The following is a 16,643-nucleotide window of genomic DNA, read 5'->3' as shown; positions in this document are numbered from 1 at the left end:
CATGTTAACACACTGAGCAATACATTATGCTAATCAAAAAGCTGAAGGAGTCAGAGTATTACCCTCTGGTGTCTTATTAAAATAATCCCAATCATCATATCACCTGCAAAAGGTGTTCAACTACGTTGGTGGTTTTAAGAAAAAATTAAGAGGACAAATTTTAAAAAGTGATTAAGTGTTTTTGTACTCTAAAAAAGCCACCATGAGGAAGCCATAAATATAATGTGTAGTGTGCCAGCATGTACTTTTGCCAAGGAAGTTGTCTCACATTCCAACAGGAAACACATCTAAGCCACTTCCTGCTTCCTCTGAGGAAGTCACAAGTCGGATAGGGCACCGGTGAGCCAGTCAGCCTCAAAGAATTAACTCTGGGTACGTGTGAATTTCCAAGACTACTAAAATAATCAGCTTAAGTGTTAAGGTATCTTAGCACTACTCTTCTGTTTTCCTAACACATCCTGTTTTCACTGAGAAACATGTGTGCATTGATTCAGTGTTTATCTTTGCTTTCAACTTTAGGTTGTTCTTTTATTACAAATGTTATATGCTGTATTTTTCTATTTACAGCTTCTGCCTTTTCTTAAAGCTCTATAGAGGTGAGCATCTTCAGTTTGTGGCCTTTGCAATAAAGACATGATTTACCCACGCACAAGAAAAACCGAAAAGCAGAAAACATTTGGTTCTAATGGCTGTAGATGAAGATTGCACCTAATTGCACAGTGTTCAAAATATTAGGCAAAGTTATTCTAAAGATCACTTGGCCAAACAAGTATGCCTGCATATTTATTATTTGTTTTATTTCACAAAGGAAAATAGCATTACTAAGCATACAAGTCAGCATGTATTGTCAAAAGGTTTGAAAAATAAATGAACTCAAACATTTCATTTTTTCAAATGCATCCCCTCTCTGGTGACCACAGTCATTACCCATGAGCTGGCAAAGGTGGCGACAGTCCTGAGTAAGATCTGACTCACAATGATGTACTAATTTGCTGGAAAACTGCAGGACAGCATTGACCCAAGGTTACACCGAGGCCACTGTCAACTCCTATACACAGTCGAATAAATTGCATCATTTGCACTGGGACTGCGGCTGACAGGTAGGCAAAGGTTTTTGCCCAATTACCGAAAGAAAGGGATGAAGCTGGATAAAGCGAACCACTAGATCGAGCCTAATGAGGACGTGGTATGATTGCTGTGGGACTCAATTGTGCCCACAACACAGCTATTCGATTGGTACAGAATGGCCAGAATTAAGTAGCAGAGCAAGTGACAGAGATACGGAGGGAGGGAGAGAGATAATGGAAGTGAGAAGGATTGATTCCTCACTCAATGTGAAAGTATGTGGGAGGATATGAGATGCTGCGACCAAAAGTGGGAAAGAGATAGATGCGCAAAAGTAAGTTAGTACTAGTCACTCCATCAAGTAAGCCATGTTCCACTCTTTTATAAAACATCTAACTATTTATAAAACTGTGGAACTGTGTGGAATGCAATGTACGACCTCCCATCGGTCCCTTATCAAGACTAAAAATGGAAGCAATCAAAGCAAGCTCAATTTGTTTACAAGCTGATGTTCAGTCACCAAAACACATTCATCACAAAAAGAAAGTGAAAAGCAACCTTAAAAGACATATTTTATACATATTTCTTAAATTATCTGGGTAGTAAATCACATAGGTAATATCTGGTAGGGACTTTTCTTTATGAGTTTAGGTGTTCCACCTGAAATAGTTTTAAGTAAGAAGGCGCTGTCAACAGATGTACAAGAAATATGTTTGACTTGAAGTGGACACTGAAGAGATGTAAAGAAAATGGGTGATCTGCATAATGACCAATACCACACCGGTGCATGACCTCAGAGTCTAAAAGCATTGGATTGTGGGTCACATACAGTAAGATCATGATCTAATACTAGTCAACTTAAACACTAGGCAAAGTAAACTATGTGCTGAAGCAAATTATCATAGGCACAACAACAAAGAAATAAAGTTTGGACACCAGTGTTAATCATTTAATAATTCGACGCTCGTTTTGTTTGTGTCTTTGACTTGGGATGCTTGCCTGGAAAAGACCAAACCTGCTAAGTGACTGCTTTGTAGAAAAAGAATAGATAGACCAGGACTGCATGGGAACATTGTGCCCCAAGAGTGTGCAGAACGCCATCACGACTCGAGTAATTTGCTTAGTAGGCCGTACACCTTCACCGCATGAACAGATGTGGACACAAACACTGGGTACTGCTTCGCACATGTTCAGATGTGTGTTTACCTACGGTGGCTCGCTCACTCTCCTCTTGACTATTTAGTTCCTAGATTGTGAGTCTGGTGTAGTGTATGTGTAATTTTAAACCTAATATGCATATACTAGTGTATAGGTGGAGTAAGATGTCTCCATTTAAAAGCAAATACAATTTAAAAAAAATATTATACTGTATATGTCTGTTTGTATTGAAAAGAAAAATGTTGTTGGTGATAAATGTTGGTGATGTATTGGTGATAAATTCTGGCTTGTGTAAAGCATTTTATTAAACCTCCATGTCTTCCCTGTTGCCTATAAGTTCAGATGATTAAAAAAATAAAATAAAATAAAAATTTATATTTGATATTTTTGTAATATCAGAAGCTAGATACAAAAAATGTCAATTTGCATTTGACAAAAAGTGATTTCTGTGTAGGATATCTACATACAGAAATATTTAGTACATTTGCTTTTCAAAGCTCAAATGATCTTAGTGTTTTTTTAAAAAACAAAATCCTCGTATTCTATCCACCCCTCTTTTGCTGCTAATTTGTTCCCACTGTCTTCCAGTTACATCCTTGTCTAATTATAAGCCATTCTCCCATTTCCATTATCATCATCTTCTCCTCCCTGGTGTTTTTCTTGAACCCTTCTTAGAGTTTTTCGTTTTTTCTCCTCCCTTATTCCCCCTTATACATGTGTGAAGATAGCAGTTTTTGTATCTGTGTGTGTGTCAGTCTGTGTGGGAGGTGAACAGCATTGCTGGCTGGAGGAGGAGGTGAGAGAGAAAGAAAAAGAAGCGAGAGAAATACGGAGGGAGAGGGAAGCAAAGAATTTACTGGAACAAAACATGCTGTTTCAAACTCATAGATAAGAGCCGCCTACTCACTAGTTTCACTTCAAAGCAAATTAGTCTGTGTTTTTGTTTTATATGATATATTGTCACTGGTATTTAGTTATTACCATTAGTTTTTTGTATTATTTTAGCCCCCTATGGAGCTACTCAGCAATAACCTCACTTTCATCTATAAGTGCACAACTTGATTATTATTTATATCCTTCTAATGTCAGACATATGTTCAACCAAAATGTAAGAAAAACAGTTGTAAAAAGTTTTGGAATGATTTGGAATCAAGAATATTTTTTGTCTAAATTGCTGCATGTGGATTTTAAGATAAAAAGCAATAAAACCTATCACAAACTTTGTGCCTTTGTGTCCATTGAACTGACTGAAGTATGAGAAAATGCATTCCCTGTTATGTATGACTAAAAGATATTAGGCTATTGGGTTAGCCACTTATAATATTGTTGAATATTATGGTAAAGATATCAGTCACAATAAAAACACATTTCTTTCTTCTCTTTATTATGATGTTTCCAACCCTCTCAGTGGCCTGTTGCCATGATCTGTGTCTACTGCAGTAAAACTCAATCCAACTGACTGAATACATTATTGACATGCAAAAAATGAATTTATAGCGCTCAGATTATAAAAGGTTAAGAAATACTTGTCTCATGTTGAGCTCTCTCTCTCTTTAAGACAAAGTGCAACAGAAAAAATTCCCATCTTTAGAATATATTAGCACCTGTTAATATTAACTTCAAAAACAAAGAATCAGAATCCCACCAATTCCAGTGACGCAAGTTAAATACTCACCAGCTCAGTTTATCACTACAGCCAGGAATTCACATTGAATATCTCAAAGTGTGATGGCAAACCTAAAATAAAAAGAGATAGACTTTAACACAAAGAATGTGTAGTAATAAAACTGAAACTCTATAACTCCAAATAAGTCATTCATTCAGTAAATAAAATATTAAAACCTCAAATGAATGACATGGTAAAAAATGTGCTAGTGTTAAGAGCACATAAACAATTCGAGCTTCCAAAGTTAAAAAATAAACCAAAGCATGATTCCAGCCACTATGTGCATTTATCTTTGGAACATTTACTTACTTTTGACTTTTCAAAGATCTCATGAAAAAGATCTGGTCAAAAATGGATTCGGCCCAGTTTCAGTAATTCTACATGTCAATTGCAATAAAATTGTCAGAACAATTTCAAGAATCTCAGGAAAAAATATGACGAGAAACTAGGCAGAAAGTGAAAACTCAGCAGCTTTGGCCATCTTTCTGAGAGAATCTCATGCACTATTTTAAACTGAGATTTGGTATTCATTCATTCAATTTAAATTAATAGAATAGCTTTCTTTTTTTTAAGGTGTTACAGCAACCTTTTTATTATAATGAGTTCTAAAAGCCTCTGGGAAAATGACAGTGCTAATTTTAATGTCTCTCTCGACATGGTAGTAATTCCAGTTCAAGGACCATCACAGACACTAACAAGACCTTAAAAATCATCATGTCTGTAATGAAGCACAAGCTTTAATTGACTTAGCCTAATGAATTACACCCATTAGAGTAGCTACAGAAGTGATCTACATGCATAATCCATTGCCACCACTTATAGATGGATGTCAGAAAAGTGGGTGACAAGTAAAATCCTAAAACAAATGGTACAGTTAGTTAAAGGCTATAAAGAGTGTAGCATCGACAGCTCAAATCAATCCTCTGGCACGGACTTTCAGGCATACACATACACAGCGATGCACACATATTTAATTTCCTCTCCACTCTGGCTGGATTTCCTGGAGGACCAAGGCTGCGGAAGCTGCCAGTTCTACACACTGCAGAAAAACTTGTCATGAGTTCCATCTGTGTGGTGTTGTGAGTCCACTTGACGTGACTTTAAATGCGATTGGTGTTTAAAAATCTTCTGATAGATAAAAAATGTAGCTACAGCATTCTCGCGCCACTGTGGTTTGACAAACACAACCTAAGCAACCTAATATTACATTCAAGAATTATATCTGAGAGTTGGAATTTCAAAAATCAAATTATGCAAAATGTTTCACGTTTAATCAGAAAAAATCAAATTCATCCATAATTAATTCCAAGGTCTTCTGAGAAATTAAAAAGATGTGCAACACTTGAGCATGATGAATCTGCTAAACTACTGGAAACAAAACTATTTTTACACTCGTATGCAACTACCAACACATTAAAGTCCAAGATTTTGGGGTTGGATATGTATTTTGAACAAGAACGTCACTTGTAATTTAGAAGAAACTTCATAAAGAAATTGTGATTTAGTGAACCTACTACCTTTAAGTAGTAAATATCCTATCTTAGATTTTTCATTTGAGAATGCACATACCATTGACAAAATGGTAAAGAATAGTTTCAAACAGCACTTATCCCTTTTATTATGAAAATGATACTGCAAACAGTGAATATGTTTGCTGTTATTTTACAGCGATTTAGAAAGCGTGTGATGCAGAGAGACACTTCGATTTGTAATGAGACAGCACAAGGCAGCTCATTCACATGTGTTGTTGACTCATTCAGATACCAGCAAAGGATTTCTGCAGAGGTGGTATTTAATTAGCGTTGTCTGATAAGCCTGATCAGAATAACAGATATATTTTCTCTTATGATCAGTCACTAAAGGAGGAACAGTTTCTACATACTTGTATATAATAATGATACAGTGAATGCACTTCACCATGTGGTAACTTTCATGCTTAATCCATGAGGTCAGCCTTTTCCTTTACCAATTATTTTATGAAGCATGAAGAATAAGCAGGGTTAGTGTTGAATTTTTTAAATATTATTCGAAAAAACAGTGAAGGGTTTTGCAACATGCTCAAACAAAGAAAAAAAATAAATTCTGGGTTATCCTGTTAGCATTCCAGTCAAACTTTATTACATCAACTCAGCAGTCGTTTTAACCAGTTCTGAGTATAAACTAGTCATCTTCTTTATCTCTCCATTCATCACGCTATTAGTGAACACAGCTGACCTGGACCTTGGACCTCGTTTCATTTCTGCAGTTTGGCATTCACCCTAATGAGGCTTGCTGATAGTCCTTTCATGTCTGCCTGAAAGGAAGCAAACTGTTCAAACTGGAGCAGATATGCGGGTCTGAGGAAAACCAGAACCTGAGCCAAGTATACTAAAAAGATCTGTGACTAATCATATTGATTTCTTCTTTATGTTGCCAATTTTTCCATGGATTAGTTTATTTATGTGGTTTTTTTCCTTTCGTTTCTATATTTCCAGTGCAATCTAGACAATACAAACAATGTTTTCACAGCACCAACTTCATTAAGCTGTAGCTTGGCAGTAATAGATCTAAACATTATCAAGCAATAGTAACTATTGTTAGTGAGCTCTAAAGACATTGATCACAGCAAGAGTCATAACTACAGACACAAAGTACCAATTCTAGTTAAGGTATTCACATTATACTAAAAGGTTAATAAGAAAATTAGTGTTTTGAAAGCCTCTCCAAAGAAATTTTCAGGTTATTTGTAGTCTGACTTGTCGATTGTATTTTTTCAAAATAACTAACGCATAATAAGATTGAAGTATTTTTTGCATAGCTGTTATGCATTACAATACTAAACTCTAAAGTGTATCAAAGAGTATGTTTTTTTTCTTACGAGTTTGTAGACTCAAAATAGTTGGAGTTTTGATGCATCTAAAATAGGAGTAAAAAAAGAACATTTTTCAGTTTTTGACCTTTGACCTCAAGGATAAGATTCCTAATTCTCATCTCAGTCTTCTTCGTAATTAGGAAACCAAAGCTACCATATAATCTTTTTCATTTATTTAGCGAAGTGGATGAAATATAAAAAACATTTGAAATCCTGAAAGTTGCATTGATGAAATTTAGGGCTGTTATAAACTAATATATTAGTAATCGAGTAATCTATCGATTATTCTTACGATTAATCGAGTAATCGGATAAAAAAAAAGATAAAACATTGGTAAATCTAATCAAACAGCAGGGCTACTATCGCATATCAACATTAGTCCAATTTTTCATATTTGAGCTTCCCTAACAATAACTTTTCTGTAGGTTAAAAAACTAACCTGTAACAATAATAGCTCACTTTCTAAGTTAACCTGAAGAAAAGTTAGGAGAAAAGCTGCCGTACTCCAGGCATTGCGCCAGTTATTTTAAGGATGCTTATTGGTCCCCCGAAAAATGACAAAGACCTAGACATTATCATCAATCAAGAAAATCCTCCCAGGCCAAACTTGAAAACTGGACATTATGCTGCTAACTCTTAGCTTTCGTCAACAACTCAGGGGGAAGTGAGAGCGCTGGGCAACGCAAGTAATAACCCGGCCGGAACACGGTGCATTAAATAATAAAATATAACTTAACGAAGCTCGGAGGCAGATACATTTTTCTCGAGGAATTTTAATAATCCCTCGAGGTATTCGAATCACTCGAGGAATCGTTTCAGTCTTAATGAAATTTGTACTGGGAAAAACAAATTTTTGGAGTCTGTTTCAAAGACAAGAGTGTAAAAAGACAAAATTGAAGAAAGATGAAGACCGATGGAGAAAAAAATAAAGGAAGACAGACATGAGGAAAGATGTCAGAAGAGTAAAACCTTATATGTACTGGTAGAGAGTGTTTATCTTGAGTCCAGGTTTATCCAGATCCTTTAGCACCAGCTTTTGTTTACATCAGACATCTAAAAGCCTTTTCAAAATTCAACTTTACACTGCCTTCCATTTTTGCATTTTGGCATTAAAATATTATTAAAAGCGACAACAAAGAAGTGTGAAAAAGTATTTTCCTCCCTTGCTTCTATTTTTGCATTTTGACACTGTTACAATTCAAATAATTTAAAAAGTTCAATATTTCTATATAAAATATGAGTTTCATTTTCTGAAACGAGTGACAAAAAACATTAAACTTTTTATGATACTAATTTTTAATATGTGCTTGTAAATGTTTCAGACAAAACAAATTGAATAACTTTAATCAATCCAAACAGTGGTTTTAAAAGGATGATTAAGTGAAAAGAAGCCATCCTAACCAATCTGAACTTTGACTAGGCCACTCTAAAGCCTTCAATTGTTTTTATTTGAACCATTAAGTGTAGGTAGGTAGGTCTGTAGATCTGCTTTGGACTGCATAATATTTAATATTTTCCCAAGTCTTCAGGATTATCGAGATGCAATTTGCAACATGTGTGGCAGAGATTTGTGTTCTCTTTGGTCAGTTGCTTTCACCTTGGAATGCTCCCATGGACGCCATATTTGCCCGTTAGCTGACTTTTGGATTGTAGCCAATAATCTGTTGGAGTAATTTTAGTAGACCGGCCACTTGGAAGGATCCATGTTTTCGATTTTTGCAAATCATGACGGTGGTTCAATGATGTTCCAAAGCATGAGAATTGGTTTACTTGTTAAAAGATGTCAAAGACGAGCATGTTCTATTGAGGTGGTATCCAAGATAAGTTGTCCAGATATATTTAGTAAATCAAAGTAGACTGATAATTTAACAAGGAGGTTTTTTGGGGGGGTTTTAACAAATTTGCAAAGTTGGTTTGGAAAGCTCATCTTACTTCATTTTTTAAAAAGTTATTTTTATATACAATTACCTAGGAAGCAGCTTGACACAAATCATCTATTTTTTGGATTCATATAGAGCCTTGGCTTATAAAAAAGGTCATAAAGCGGACAATGTCCAGATGTCTGGCAGGATGAACAAGAAAGCAGAAGAAAATTTAAATGCTTTTCTTCCCAGCATACGATCAGACGATCCCTGATATTCATGGGATCATCCACTGATTCGGTAAGACAAACCTTGTACAAAGCGGTAGCGGGGAATATTTGTTTCCAATCATTTTAAAAGATTTCTTTAGCATGCAATGAAAAGCTGAGTCAATTGTTGCACGAGATATTTATTGGTTATACCAGCTTCTTAAACACAGACTGACACCTAGTAGGAAATAGACAAGATATGAAATGCCTTTCGCACAGAAACAGTCCTTCCTATTCTGACATTAAGAAAAATAATTCCTGCTGTGAATCAGACAATGGACTATTGCTGTTCTAGACTACTGGCTTTTACATTTTTAGTAAAAGAAACTTTATTTTTTTTAAAAATCAGGAACCACTGAAATACACTTGAATTTTTCTTACATATCTAATAAAACACATGCACAATTCTTGCTATGAGTGTGATTAGGTTCTCACTTCCTGTCTAGATGGGAAACATTTGAGCAAAAAAGAGTAATTATCACCTTTCAAGAGATTCCCATGTTACCTACTCAACCTCTGCTTGAACTCCAAAGCTCGGCTGTCAATGATTTACAAATGCCAAGACTGTGAAAAGAACAGTTCCAGTACAAAGGTGTAAAATCAACACCTTTTATTAAATAACCCATAAAAATACCAACCTAATAACCCATACGTAAAGAATGAGCCTCATTACAGAAGCAGGGAGAAAGCCGTCACTATACAGAGGGAGGAAGAGAGTGTAATGTGGAAAGCCCCGTGAAGGTTTCTGGAGGGGGGGGATCGGAAAACTCACGGTGCATCAAAATCTCTGCAGATCCCCTTTTCAAAGCCATTTCAAGACAGCAGGAGCAGCTTTGTTCCTCTGCCACCTAGCTTCACTTTCTGCCCACTTTCAGCCCAAATTCATTATTTTAGGCACGGCTCCCTATCTCTGCTAAGTCTCAGCTGTCTGCTCTTCACATTCCTCAGCCATAAGTCGCAGTTTTCTTCCCTCACATTCTGGAAAACAGGAACACGGGCTGGCAGAGAGTCACTGTATCAAATTCGTTTGGTGGTTAAACCTTTTCAAAAGTGGAGCTTGGATTAGACATGTTTTAACTGCAGCTGGTGTTCACAAAATCCAGACCAACTCTTGCTTGCGTTGGCATTCAGTATTAATCGACAAGCCAAAGAATATTTTGAAGTTCACCCAAGGGACACATAAGTTTTAAATTTCAGAGTACGTTTACAACCACTAAACCCGTCTTCTTACAAAAGATGACAGAATAATACAAGCTTTCAAAAAATTTAGAAGGTGTAAACTTGTGATAACGTCAAATATTACTTAAAACGACATGGAAAAGACGACAAATATTAATAAAAAACAAATGTGTGTGTGTGTTCCAGAGAAGCCTGGGAATCATCTGCACAGAGGAGAATTGAGAAAATGTGGCATGTAGGAAAAGCATGACCAAGTAGCAGATCATCTGCTATGACTGTAAATCACACTAGTGCTGAAATCTACAAGCAGGGCAGAGAGAGAGAAGAATGAGAAACAGAAAGGAGGAACCAATGTGTTTTAGACTGTAGCAGCATTCAAAGGCTATTGTTAACGTTGATAATATTGGCATCTCACCTTGGTGTCTTATAACTGCGGCCTAAACCAATGGGAAATTAAATGAAAAACATTTGACTGTCAGTGTGGCTCTCTCAATAATTCAAGTCATATAGAAATAGATGTACAGCTTTGGGCTTCAAAAATCCTACATCCTGATTCTGTTTGTGTTTACATGCAAATTGCTTTGCTAAATGCAAGGCTAAAACTAGACTGACAAATTATTAATCCATCTTGTAAAATATTTCTGCCCTGATTCTACGTGGACAAGAACACAGAGTTGTCCTACTTCAAAAAAAAAAAAAAAAAAATCAAAAAACGTAATCAATCTTTAAACTGGACTCTGCGCAGTTCCCCAGCACATCAGCAGCTGTCTAGACAGAGAATGTAGTGCAGGTCACGTAAGACACAGAGGAAGTGAAAACCAAGTAAATGTGGAAAATGCAGTTTCACAGCCTGTAAAGAAGGTTTCCAAACCGTGCACATGAAATATTCTGTGGCTTTTGATAAATTAGCCTAGCAAAGGAGTTTAGCTTAGTCAGGAACTTCAAAAGGATTCATTTAAAAATGTCTATCAAATCCAAAAGAGACTTTATCAGCAGCATCAACACCAGATTTAGTTCAATTAAGATGATTTGTGGCTAAGTAATATATATAAAAAAAATATATATGTAGGATAAACACTTACACAAAATATTTCATCAAAGAAACTGCTACAGATAGACACCAAGACAGATGGTGGAAAAAGTAAATGCTAAAGATATAAATAAGTCGAAATCTGAGTTCACAAGTTCATCTGGAAACTCTTTTCTCTTCTCTCTACTTCCCCCATCTCAACTCTAAGATGTACAGTATGTTCAGCTTCCACCGAAGAGGCAAACGGCACAAATATCAAAGATTACAGCTTTCTGTGAAGTGTGTGTCCGCTTCCGTGTGCCAAGTGCCCGTCCATGAAGGCTGATTTCCATAAGCTACCTGCACCTGATGTAGACATTTCAAAGCATTACCATTTAGTCTCTGTGATCAAAGCTTCACCACAGAAGAGTCTCTGCTTTTCAGCACCTCTGTCTAACCACAGTTTGTTAAAGTGAAAACCTCAACTGCTATTTTGAGAGTCAGCTGGTCTGTGGGGACCCTGTTGGGATCCAACCGTGTGGTAAAAACTTGATAATGAAAGCTATAAATCACAGTTCCCACATATCAAGCCTCAGACCTAATAAAACTGGAGTCCACAAGAGCCTTATACCAAAAGAAAAAGAAAAAAAAAAAAAACCAAAAGAAACTGCAGCTTTCCATTTTATTTTCTTTACAACAGTTCACACCATAAACCACAGCAGTAACAGAAGTAGCAGTGCCAGGTTGCAATAAGGGCTCTTTGGCTCTTGTCTAGCCTGGGACAAGATCTCCAAGGTGATATGGAGTAGAAGAGCAACCTAATAAAAAGATGGGGTTTTTCTCTTCTTAAAACACCTTGCCAATTTCAAGTATGATCTATTCTACCTATACATTGGGACGGAGATTGTAATTTAATTCTGAGTAATTGCATAGACATAGATATTAACAAGCAAATTTATTGCTTTTTTGGGGGGACGAGGGGTTAAACGTGCTAGAGTCCCGAGCCGGAACATTAATATTGTGTTTCCGGTACACCTGTAAATCTGATGCACAAGCAACAGGAATGGACTACGAAGCTGCTTTTCTTGGTTCATGGGGGGTTGAATTGAAAATGTTGCTTATTTTGTTTATATATGATTCATTACAGAACCTTCAATTAACTCATTACAACATTTTAATTGAGTCTCACCACTAATATACATAAACTATGCCAACATTCAAAATCCACAATACATATTTTGCACGACTATCAGTCACCCTGCAAACTTTGCTAGCTGTACAATGAGAAACTTGCTTAACTATATCAGAAAACTTATCTTTTCTTTCTCACAAAGTCATTAATACCACACTAAGAGTTTTAGCATCTCATTCACTTATAATATACATTAAGTATGAGCACAGGGCAAGGAAAGTTAATCTAACAGACCAAATATGTAATCAGCATGCAAAACTGATTTGTATGGTGATTTGATAAAATTTTACAGCTCTTAATGAATCCAAAATACGCTCTTTTAGTAGCAACAAAAATGCCACTTTCTAAACCAGAGCACATTTCTGCACCTGTAATGTAATCTCTGCAGTTACCCAATTTCTAGCTGCACCACAAGTATAGGATCATGCATACAACTGGTATTTCTGGAGTATAGTGTTAGCTAGAAATATACCACTTTACAATCCAACAACAACAGTTCTCAAACAAATGCTTTCAGCTCAAGGTAAATAAGAGAGGGACGTGTGAAGAATGTGTGCACAAGCGCTTTTAAACCCGACATCTGAAAACACAATCCCTATACTTATAGCAATTAGCTCAGTGTCTTGTTCTCGCTCTCTCTTCTCTTTGTCTGGTGCTTTCAAACCGTTTGGCGTGTCAGCACAACAAACTACCCGGTAGTATCATTACAGGCTGAGACAAAAAGAAAACTGGGCAAGTTTTGCACGAGGACAGTTTGAGTTAACTAAACAATTTAAAAGAAGGTGAGGCGACAACTGTATACAAAAGGAAGAACAAGTTTTCAAGGTCTAACCAACAGGAAATTACTGTTTTATAGGCTAATGTTTCCTGCAATAATAAAACCTGGTTGATCTTCATTCATTCGTTATATTTGAAACTGAAAATTTTCAACTCCACTGTGGAAGAAGTGAGTGGTTCATTCAGGCTGCAGGAGAGAGAAAACACCAGAGTTTCCGCAGAGAATAGGAAGGCTAAACAGAAGGCATCAATGTTCTCTTTTGAGCTTTCAAAGGAAAGTTATGGATTTGAAATGGTGACATTTTGGAAATTTCAGAGTTAAGGTGAAGACAAAGAAAAATTTCTGTTTTCATCAAACTAGCCATGCTAAACGTGTAAATGGCTAAAGTAAAATTTTAAGGCTGCATTGATCCTTCATTTTCTCATTTTATTTTTGAGAAAATGGTATGAAAAAAAACATTGTCATTATTAATAACTGGCTAGAATAAAGATTAAATGCTGATTTTAAATCTTAAAGGGAAATCAGTATTGGATAAAATCACAAGAGGCAGGTAAAAAAAAAATTTAAATAAAAAAAAGCAAACAATTGGTCACTAAATTCAAATGGAAGCGTTGCTCGTTTCTGTTATTTCAAATGTCAATTTTGATGCTGAGCTAATAAAAATATTATTGCCGTCTATGTTTTGACAAGCAGCAGGAAAGTGGGGTTAAAAAAAATCACTATTTTTAGAAATTTGTAAATCATGTGTGCTTGTGTGAAAAAAACATTTCATATAAATAGCAGCTCTACAACTAAATATACAGTGCATACTTGAATTATTTAGGCCTTGCCAGTCAAGTGGCAAAATGCTATATAAACCATCTGAGCAAAAGATGCTGAGGAAGATTGACATGTGCATGCTTAATGGTCGTGAGAAAAGAGTATGGAGGGGTTCCTCGATAAACGCTGCTTTTAAAAAGATGAGAGGGCAGTAGGATTAATGCTGCAGACAGCAAGCTCCATGACACTTTGACAGATGTGATGGTGTGCACCTCCCAAAGTGAAAGCCTCTTTGAATAAAAGGGTTACTGCTATGGTTTCTGAGCAGTGCCCTCAGCCCCAGAGCTCAAACCCAAAGAAAGGGTCAGGCTGTTGCTTGACTACCGGCATTTGGGGCTTTTCTTGGAAAAATAAAACAATTAAGTGCGAGGGCTGAATATTCTTGGGCTTCACCTTTCCCACCCTCCCACACAGTCACCACTCTTTCAGTATTAAAACGGACTCTTTTATTGTCACGTATTTTACTATTTTCAAAGTTAAAAGTGTTTGAAGTTAGTAGCAGGTGGAAAATAGTACATATTTTGAAAAGAAAAGTGGGAAAGCACCTGCTGCTGTCTACTAAATTACAGCTGACCTTTTTTTTTTTTAGTTGAACCAAAGATGATTAAAGCTGGAATAATGTCAATGAAAGCAAAACAAAAGAAAGGAGTTCCTGTTGGGACTTTAACAGCAGTGCCAGAGGCTTCTTTGATAGGTCCTCTGTCTTCCCTTTAGATTTTATTGTGAGGACAGCCAAACCAGAGATAATCCAGTCAAAGTTTTTTACACAGAAACTGGTCTACTGGCCATGAAGTCATTTACTGACCATTTTTGGAAACTGAAGGCACTGAATTTTTTTTAAATAAAAAAAACTAATTCTCTAAAATCATAAACCCATAGTCTTGTGTCCAGCATTATTAAATCACCCCCCACCCCAGTGTATTATAAGCCTGGCAGGCCACCAGGCTTTACTTGTGCCCCCCACCAGGCTAAGCATTACTTACTTATTTAAGTCTTTTAAAAATGTTTGCATTTTTTAAGACTTTATAGTTGGTGTTCAGGTATTAATCTTGCAATCGGTCAATAACACAAAATTATCAAGTCATATTTTAAAATTTCCTGTCAACAAAAACTAAAACATTTTCACTCAAAAACTTGAGAAGTCGCTGGATGAATGACTGCCCTAGAATCCAACCACCGGGCTTAGCAAGTTTTCTGGGAGAAACCTTGTGAATGATGCTAATTTAAATTGTTTGTAATGGCAGCCACATCTACAAACAATTGTTTTCTATAGAACAGTCTGAAAAAGGCGTTTCTTGTTGGCTCATTGCTCCACTTTTGATGAAGCTGTGTGCACAAGAATGTGCCAACATGAGAATTTATTATGTTAAAAAGAAAGAAGGAAAGGAAAAACAGCTTCTAATTACTGTTGTTAGAATCCTGCATCATCATTAAACCCCAAGGTTTCTGACAACACAACAACTGTGCCGCCATAGCAACAGAGTGCTGGAGGAGCAAAGTCGGCACTGTGGTTTCAAGCTCTGCTCGTTTGGCTGACTACACGTGATCGTTGCGGTCCATGTAAATCCGCTCATTGACCTATACTCTAATCCAGATCATATTCTGACGAGCACAGGTGGACACATCAGTCAGCTTGGCTGGCACTCCTTCACCCATGGGCTAAACAACAGAACGCAGCTGGGTTCATCTGATATTATGTAACCCAGCACCACCCCCGCAGGCCTTGTTCACACCATCTCTCTCTCCTCCTACTCCACCTCCCTCTTGTGCACCATTGGCTATTTGAAAGGATAGGTGCATTGAGAGACAAGTGTGCTCAAATAGATAAAACTTGTGGGGATGTGCAGAGAATAATTGAACAAGAAAACTTCAAAATGATGCTTGAGCACAAAGGGAGTGCTTATTAAAAATCATGTTATACAAGAACAGGAAAGTGGCTTCTTATTCCCGTATTTACACATTGTTAGGTTCTCATTACATGGCACTACATATCCAGATTTAAACTCTGTACACTACTGATAAGTACATTAAACCATAATCATTTCTAATACTGATTCTGCCATTATTCTAAAAATCTATTTTGTTACCAAGCAATAGTACCCAAAAGTGGAATAGTACCAGTTGCCTGGCAACATTTCCTTATTGAATCCCATGTCAGGAAGCAATGGCGCTTTGAGCAACTACCCTCTAGATACTTTTCTCATCTCTGGTACAGACTGTGATGTTCAACTACAATCATCCTATTCAAGTCGTCTTAGAACCTATTATAGCTTTAGTGACTGTATGATCTCTAACACAGGCACACACTTCATTTGCAAAGCTATACAATATTCAATGCATTTCTTTATGGAAGGAATGCAATTATTCTTTGCACCCTGCATGTCAGTGGTAAGACTACAAAACACAGATGTTATGAAATGTAAGCTGAAGTGAGTACATTCATTGTTACATTGCTTCAAAAGCAGCTTTTTATGATCAAGTGCATGCAGAAATGTTAAAGGGCTACTGACAGTCGTTTTATTAAAAACCACCCGGTGGGGCCTCAATCAATAAGCTTTCCCTTCCACAAAAGTCTGCCGTCATTAGAAAATACCATCAGAGCAAAAAAACTCTCCTCTGATGAGGCAGTTAATGAAAACCATCAACATCCACAAACCACACATCAAGCCTTTCTCTCTGCCATGGACGAGACCCGATGGAGGCATTAAAGGCTACTAAAATGGATCAAAGCGCTACGAGGTAAATCTGCTCCAGTGACCATTTGCGGCATGAACGGCACAAAGCGGCCCACTCGG

At 36.7% G+C, this 16,643-nt stretch overlaps 1 protein-coding gene across 4 annotated transcripts in view; it reads right to left on the bottom strand.

The window, feature by feature from the left end:
* The window catches only part of LOC102236503 (signal-induced proliferation-associated 1-like protein 1), a 74,410-nt gene that overhangs the window by 47,608 nt on the left and 10,159 nt on the right, over nucleotides 1–16,643 (bottom strand). For 3 of the 4 annotated variants that reach the window (XM_014471070.2, XM_023347644.1, XM_023347643.1), the window contains exon 2: nucleotides 3,899–3,960. The exons of the other annotated variant lie outside the window; for it this stretch is intronic. The gene's annotated coding sequence lies outside the window, so the exon portion shown is untranslated. The remainder of the gene's footprint in view (nucleotides 1–3,898; nucleotides 3,961–16,643) is intronic. 4 annotated transcript variants of the gene reach the window in all.

Source organism: Xiphophorus maculatus, chromosome 15, assembly GCF_002775205.1.
Source record: "Xiphophorus maculatus strain JP 163 A chromosome 15, X_maculatus-5.0-male, whole genome shotgun sequence".
Classification (NCBI taxonomy): Eukaryota; Metazoa; Chordata; class Actinopteri; order Cyprinodontiformes; family Poeciliidae; genus Xiphophorus; species Xiphophorus maculatus.
Note: the sequence above shows the minus strand (reverse complement) of the source record. Positions and strands in the feature narration are given on the sequence as shown.